Source organism: Miniopterus schreibersii (genome assembly GCF_964146895.1).
Source record: "Miniopterus schreibersii genome assembly, chromosome: 7".
In the NCBI taxonomy this organism is placed as follows: Eukaryota; Metazoa; Chordata; class Mammalia; order Chiroptera; family Miniopteridae; genus Miniopterus; species Miniopterus schreibersii.
In genome coordinates this window covers 13303547-13311815 of record NC_138108.1, presented here as the reverse complement: position 1 = coordinate 13311815, position 8269 = coordinate 13303547, and positions in this window count along the sequence as shown.

Below are 8269 nucleotides of genomic sequence, written 5' to 3'. Positions count from 1 at the left end.
GGGAGGCTCGTTGTCCCCCTGCTTTGCATTCATAGCCCAATAGAATTACAATCGGGGCTATAGTCCCCATAGGCTTTTATTTGTGTATTTCACGTGGGTGGGTATTGTTTCTTTTAATAGACTGCACCTCCCTCTCCTATTTCTGTTACATCTTCGCAGTATCTGGTGCAGGGCTCCTGTTCTTTTGAGTCCCATTCCTTCATCTTTAAGCAATTCAGACTTTTAAAAAAATTTCCATGCTTATTAAACTTTACGCTATTCTCCTTTCTACTTGATCTCTCTTTATACTGCCCGTTGCCCCCCACGGGGTTTTTATTATCTCGTGAAGGCAGAGCAGGCATCCTATCCCCAATTTGTTGATGAAGGGACGGAACATCAGAGACTTGGCTAAAATATTTAACTCACGAAAGATGAAAAGCCTTGCCCATTTTGTAACGGCACACACGCCGATTTTAGGTGGTATACCAAAGGTCATCTTTTATTTGACAAGTTATGTATTTTGTTTCCATGTGTAAAGAAAAAGTAGTATATTAAACAAGGCTTTTCAGACACATCATTGCTTGCAGCATTTTATTTAAGTAAAACGAGTGAATTGGTTTCAAGATAAATATGAAGGAAATAACCATCCCGGTGGTGCAAAAATCAGAAGCAGGTTCCTGAACAGCTGATGTTTGGGAAACGCTGCTCGGAGTCAGTTCTGTACACAAGGGCGCTCAGTCCCTGGGGTTGTGTCGTCTGCCCACAGCTCGAATTAAGAGGAGGGAGTGCCAAGTGGGGTGACTGGTGCTCCGAGAGTGAAACCATAGATTCGTCCAATGACCTTGAGCAAGGAGGAGCTTCGTGTCTTCAGGCCGAAGTTCTTCCATTTATGCAAAGAGGACTCACCGAGGCTGCCGGCACGTAGGCAGGAGAGAGAGTGGGGTGAGCTCTCTGCACCGTGGGCAGAACCAGGCAGAAGGGGGACATGTGTGCGCACAGGCCGCAGAGAACCCCAGTCCCTGCCCTCACCCAGCTTTCAATGTCACGGCTGGAAGACACACACACAAAGAAACACAAATAATATAAACTCAGACCTTGGATAGTTTGCACAGAGCTCCACTCCAGAGTGGCGGTGTTAGGAGCCGTGGGGGGGACAGAGGAGGTGCCTCACCTCCAGGAAGGTGCTGTACGGGGAGAGACACAAGGATGATATTAGGAGAGAGACTTCCAGCCACAGGGAGCTTCAGTGACCCTCACACTGGCATGTAAACAGCCTCCAGGCTGAGGGTCGCCCTCTTCCTCTAGGGAAGGATTCTCTGCTACTCCCCCCGCCGCCCTAGTGACTAAGTTTCCCACCTGGATGATTTCATCATTTCTCCCCATCCTCAAGTCTCTCCCTTCCTCCTCAATCTCAGTTGAGTAGCTACAGTCTCACTAGCTGCCTTCTGATTGGAGACAGAGGCTGAGTCTTAATTCCGGAGCAAAGGAGAAACAGGGCCGCCGTGAGATTGCAGTGTGTGGTCCATACAGCCTTCCCCAGGTGGGAGAGAGGTGGGGAGGCAGAAGGGGGCCACTGCAAACCATTGTTTGCCACCACCACCAGGCAGCAATTTTGTAAGAGACCAAACTGTCTACGTGCCTACAGCAACTTCTTGCTCTCCCTGATTCTCTGATGAGACAACACATTTCCTGAAGAGGGGAGGCAGGGCCATAGCGTATGTGTGATTTGAAAGGCAAAGAGTGAGGAGACTGGGGAGGGGGGCGGTCTGTGTGCTCAGCTGGGCACACAGATCCTGGAGCCCGCGTTGCAACACGCCTTTGCAGTGGGCTTGGGTTTCACGTGTGGGAGGGGCTCAGCTTTTCTTGTTCTTGGGACTTTGGGGGAAGCTGGTGCCTGGGGCGGGTAGAGGCGAGCTGAGCCCCTGAGCTTGTGCTTCCACGTTGCCGGCGCCTGGCCTGAGCGGGCTGGGTCTCTTCCCATCCTTTATTTGTTTGTCTTTGCCGGCTTCTCAGGGGCCTCGAGGGAGTGAGGGTGGGGGAATGGGGAGATGAGATAATTGTGGAGCCTGAGCAAGTTTGCTCAGACACTATTGTGTGGCTGAGATCCACTGAGCAAGCAAGAGAGAGAGACCCCCTGGGAGGAGAGGAGAGAGGGAGAAATCCAAGTACAGCAATTCTAAAAGTGAAGGAAAAGTTACTGAAAGGAAACGAGAAGACTCAAAACCAAGAATTTGTAGAGAGGAGCTGGAGGTGGCGAGCGTGAGCAGGCCGTCCTCCAGTGGAGGGCCAGGGAGGGGGACAGCAGGAGTTTCTGGGGGCTGGGGCGGGGGCTGCAGACTGATTTAGGATTAAGAAATCCATTGTTCCAGGAGATCCCTGTTGGAATAAGATGGGCGGCTGTTTGCTGGGGCCCGACAGGTTTATTTAACAATTCCAGATAGAGCATCGCCAAACAGATGTGGTCTTGTTCCTAGAAAGAAAAGCTGCACAGGGAGGGATGGGGGGCAGACCCATCTAAGGGAGGCCGCAGCCCTGCTCAACTTTTCACAGATGCTGCACCCTGCTGGAAACCTTTTCAAGGAAAGGCCAGTTCTCTCCGTCTGATGTCTGATTCTCAGCAGCTGCCTGGCCTCCTCTCCCGCCTTCCTTGTCCAAGAAGTCTCAGGGAGAGCCCTGTCAGCTGTATCTCATCCTAGATGATCATGAGGGTCTATCAGGACCCATTCTAATGCCAGATTGAGACTCTTGACGCTGGGGACCTGGACACCTCACCGTGGGGCTCTGGGAGGGAGTGGGAACCCTGAGAGTGGGACCGAGAGGGAAGCGGTGGGAGCTGGGACACTATGTGGCTGGCCTTTCCCACAGGCATCCCGTTGCTCCCTTGAGGTCACATGTGGGGACGCTGCAATGAGTGGTCAGTGGATGCAGGCTGGGAAGTTATACTCCAGGGTCTATATTATCTCTAGGCCTGACCATCTTTAAAAGCCTGCTGTCTATAATTACCGAGGCCCTAGTGCAGGGGTCGGCACACTGCAAACCTCCGGCCAATCTGGCCTCCATGTGTTCTCATAAATAGAATGTCACTGGAGCCAAGCCATGTTTGCTGGTTTGAATTTCATCCTTGGCTGCTTTGGGGCTATAATGCAGAGTTGAGTAGGTGTGACAGAGACCATATGGAGCTCAGAACACCTAAAATATTTACTGTAGGGCCTTTTACTGAAAAGTTTGTTGACCCCTGACCTAGAGAATTCCAGTGGAGATTCTTTGCTTAACACTTTCTTCAGGTGCAATGAGTCCTAAGGTCCTGAGCCCATCAAGGATTTCCACAGCACCTTGACCTCAACAAACTTTGTAAAACTGAGCTTCCGAGGCTGGGAGGGAGCAGGTGACCCAATGGAGGGAAAAGGGTTTTATTCATTTGAGAAGTGATGGCCTGGCCTACATACAGATGTTCTCATCAGGGAGGAGGGATGGAGACTGGGCTGTTGTGCTTTCCAGATGTGGCCTCCACAGTCTCTTCTGTCCCATATGCCTTTTCTCCGCCTTCTGAAGGTGGGCCAGCCTAGTGACTGGCCAGTAGGATGTGGAGGAAAGTGATGCTGTGGGACATCTGGATGCCAAGAAGCCTTACAACCTCTACCTGGCCTCCCGGGACACCCCCAGGATTCCTTCTCCAATCCCACCACCATGCTCTGAGAAACCAAGCCATGTGGAGGAGCCACAGGTAGGTGCTGCTGTTGACCCAGCTCAGCTGCCAGCCAGCAGCCAGCCTCAACTGCTGGCCAAGAGAGTGACCAATGCTCTTGGATGCTGATCTCCGTCAGGCCTTCAGATGACCCAAGTTCCTGTCTACTGAGACGACATGAAAGAACCCATGTGAACATTGCCCAGTTGAGCCCAGTCAGTCCACAGAACCATGAGAGATGATACAAATGGTTGTTTTAAGACTTGGGTTTTAGGATAGTTTGTTACCCAGGAAGAGGTAAGCAGAACAAGGGCAATGGCAGTGTGGGCGGTGAGGGACACAAGGATGGACAATGGTGGCCACACACGAGGAAGTTAGCAGGCCTTCAATTAGGGTTCTGCTTTCTTGGATCCCCTGAGGTAGTAGAAAGGTGAGGGTTTGACATCTGGCTCTTCAGTATACTCAGTGACTATGGACAGGTCATTGACCTCTTTAGTCTCATTTGACACTTATGAGAATTAACTGAAAAGACACCCGTGAACGAGTTCGCACAGACTTACTGCTCTTAGCGTTGTTCCCTTTTTCATTACTGTCCTCGATTGCTTGTTGCTATGGCCATCAGATCAGCTGGACCTTCCCAGAGCAGAGGGAGGTTCTGGACAGTGGCCAGTTCCTTGCCTTCTTCGAGGCCTCTGAGGGCCACTGTGCTCTGATGTCTTCTCCGATTCTGTCCTTGATCCCTTCAGTGCACTTCCTGGGGGCTCTGGGTACCTAGTCATCTCCTCCCTGCTTCACCGCACACCAGGGAGCAGCTCCCACCCGTTCCCACCAAGCTTGGCGAGGTCCCCCTCCTGCAAACATCTTCCCAGCTTCGCCAAAGGAAGGGGTGTACGTGGTGTGCCCCCGACTTCACATCGAGGGCACTTCATGACCTCAGCCTCGTGCTCCACTCCTGCACTGTAGCAAAGGACACGGTTCCTCCCCACAAGCACCAGATGCGAGTAGCAGCGCGGCTCTCTTGCTGAGGGCTGCACGCCAGGCAGAGTGCTAAGGGCTTTACCTTGATGGCCTCATGTACTCTTTCCAGCTGTCCTCTAAGCGAGGTACCATTATCATCATTCCCTAATCAACGATGAGAAACTGAGGCTCGAGGAGGTGAAGTAACTTGACCCAGTGACACAGCCAGTGGGAGGAGGAGCTGGACAGGAGTCCGGCAGCTGGCCTGCAAGCCCTTTCTCTGAAGTCCCCCGCCGGCCTCCAGTGCTCACAGTCTCCTCCTGATCCTTCTTGTGAGCCCTCCATTTGATCACTTTGGAGTCACTCAGGAACCCCTAGAGGGCAGGGCCATACGGAAGCCTAAGTTGGCACCGGGGGGGTGGGCATTTCGTGAAGATGCTCTGAGGACAAAGAGCATGGTGGGTCAAGCTTTGGTCTGTTTGATAAATCACCCAAAACACACAGCCCTAACCTCAGTTACCCCAGAGCATGCCCTTCATCTTTTCCACGGTGGTGCTCCTCAGATTTTCATTATGGAGTTTCCAGCCAAGGATTCAGATCAGAAAAGCCAGAGGTACTCCTGCCTGTTTATTTTGCTTCAGGACTCCCCAAGGAGGAGGTGGCACTGGTCTGGGGCGATCCCAGGGGTATGGACAGAGAACAGAGGACACTTCTCTGCTCTTCTTTTTCACGTCTTCCCTTCCTCCTGAAACATCAACAAAACTAAAACAAAATCCCCCATAATAAATTTTAGGTGTTACTCAAGAAGTTGAATCATGATACATGGGCATGACATTATACAAAATAAATGACATGATCCTCTTTTAAATTTCTTCTTATTCTACCATTAAAAAGGTGCGCACTTTTGTTAGTCATCTGGGAAATAAAAAATAAAACCACAATAAGATATAACTACCTATCCACCAGAATGGGCGCATTGCAAAAGAATGGAACATGCCAAGTGTTGGCAAAAATGGGGGCAAGAGAAACCCTCTGTAGGGATTCAGAGCAAGTCCCTCTAAGATGTGCCTCTGTGGTATACAAATTAGTTTGAGCTGACCCTCCGTGCTGAAGAGAAACTCCTGCCTGCCCCCTCTTCCTTAACTACTTAGAAGAATTTAAATGAAGGGCCTTGTACATAATAAGAGTTATTACCAGAAATAACTTTTTATGAACTATTTATAGGGCAGGGCAAACATCTAATTACTGACCATCTGCTCTTCTTAACGTTCTGCGAATTACCTCATTTTAATTATTCAACCAGTCAAAAGAATCAGAGGAGGGAAGGGGGGACATTTCCCCCTCCCCAGCACCTCATATATTGTGATAAAACTATAGATTTATACATCTGCTGGGCAAAACTTTCTGACTGTATCTACTAAAGCTGAACACATGTATACCCCATGACCCAGAACTTCTTTGTCTAGATATAGACCCAACAGAAATGTGCACACATGCTCAACAGAGGACATGTTCTGGGAAGTTCACAGCAGCTGTGTTCATAAGAGTCAAACACTGGAAGCTATCCAAAAGCCCATCAACAGTAGGACTGATGGATAGACTGTGATGGAGCCCTACCGTGGAGCACTACCCAATAGTGACATGACAAGGAACAGATAGCTGCACGCAAGGATGCAGCTGAACTTCACAAGCATAATGCCAAGGAAAAAAAGCCAGGGAGGAAAAGACTCCATAGTGTCTGCTTTCATTTATATGAAATGCGAAAACAGGCAAAACTCGTCTGTGCTGTAGAAGTCAGGATCCTGGTTGCCCATGGAGGGGGCAAGTGATGACTGGAAGGGGGCATGAAGGGGGCTTCTGAGCACTGTTACTGTTCTCTTTCTTCATCTGGGTTCTGGTTATGTGGGATGGTCAGTTTTGAACATTTATCAAGTTTATGATACGTGTATTTTTTTGCACAAATGTTATATTTCAGTAAGATGTTTTAAAAAATATTGCCCCCTTTCTGTTGGCTTAATGGAGAAAATCTCAGCTGGGATCTGGCTTGCCTTAATATTTCCCTTAGACTGGCTCACCTTTTGTGAGTGTGCCTGGCTCAGAGGCTTCAGTAAGAAACAGTGTCCAGCTCGAACTGAATAACTTCTGTTTCCTTGTGTTTATTTTTATGGTTGCTATCTATATATGGCCATCAATGCAGGTTCTCCATTTATGGTAGTTTCTTTTTAAAATAGCTTTAAGTAAAAAAGAAAAAAAGTGAATTGACTTAAATTAAAAATACTATGTAAATAATAATAAGGTGGTTCTTAGTTACAGCAAACCTTGAGAGGGTGGAGTTGGTGAAACACTTTTCAAATAGAAAAGGCAGGGGGAGGGGGAGGGGAGAAAACCAGTTTAAGCCTGTCCCCATCTCTCAACCAGTCCTCACTGCACAGCACAGACAGACTCTCAGGCCTAAGGACTTACATATCCCTTACAGAAGACTCATGAGGAATGTAGAGCGAGGTATGCTCCAGGAACAGTGGGCAAAGTGGGACTGGGAGCAGAGAACCTGGGTTCACTCAACAAATATTTACTGAGCCTCTGTGTTCCAGGCACTGCCCTAGGCCAGACTAAGCAAACTAGGGGCCTTGGTTAAGCCCCTTCCATTCCTCTAAGCTTTAGCTGATGGATGACGTTCTGTGATTGAAGTCTTTCTGGAGTAGAGCTCTGAACCTCATGGCAGTTAGGAAAGGCCTTGAAAAGATGGGGCTGCTGCTTCTGCTGCTGGTGGTGGTGGTGTGTGTGACTATTAACCAGGGAACTAGGAGAAAAGAACTGGGGAGTGATCTTCAGACTCACTGACAAGAGAAAGCTCATTGGAACTTTGCATTGGTCAAGTTAACTTCACTTTGCCTACTCACCTCCAGGGTTCTTGGCTAAGAGATCAAGAACTTTATGTACAGAGGTGGAGGAAGAATCTTAAAACGTGAGTAGCTGAATGAACAAATAAATGACTCTGTCCTCTTAATACATTCATCAAAATCTTTTTTTAATATATCTTTATTGATTTCAGAGAGAGGAATGGAGAGGGAGAGAGAGAGATAGAAACATCAATGATGAGAGAGTCATTGATCGAGCCCACAACCTGGGCATGTGCCCTGACCGGGAATCGAACCCCAATCGCCTGGATCCTAAGTCGGTGCTCAACTGCTGAGCCATGCCGGGCCGGGCTCATCAAAATCTTTCATCCCCAGCTGCTGGGCATTGCAGTGGAGACTGAGAATGAGGGGCCCTGCCAGGAGTATTTTTAGAGATGGTACTACTCATTCATTCACTCACTCCTCACTCACTCAACACAGTTAGCAAGTGCCTACTAGGTGCCAGGAACTATATTTTAGATCCATGCCCCATCCAATATGGTAGCTACTAGCCACATGTGGCCATTGAGCATTTGAATTTTGGCTAGTTCAGATCGAAATGTGTTGTAAGCATAAAGCACACATCAGAGCTTGAGGATTTAGTGTTTTAAAAAAAGGAAAGTTAAATCTCTCAGTAATAATTTTTAATATTGATTCCACATTGAAATGATAATTTGAATATATTGGGTTAAATAAAGCATATTATTAAAATGGGTTCCATTTCTATTTCTTTTTTATTATATTTTTTTAC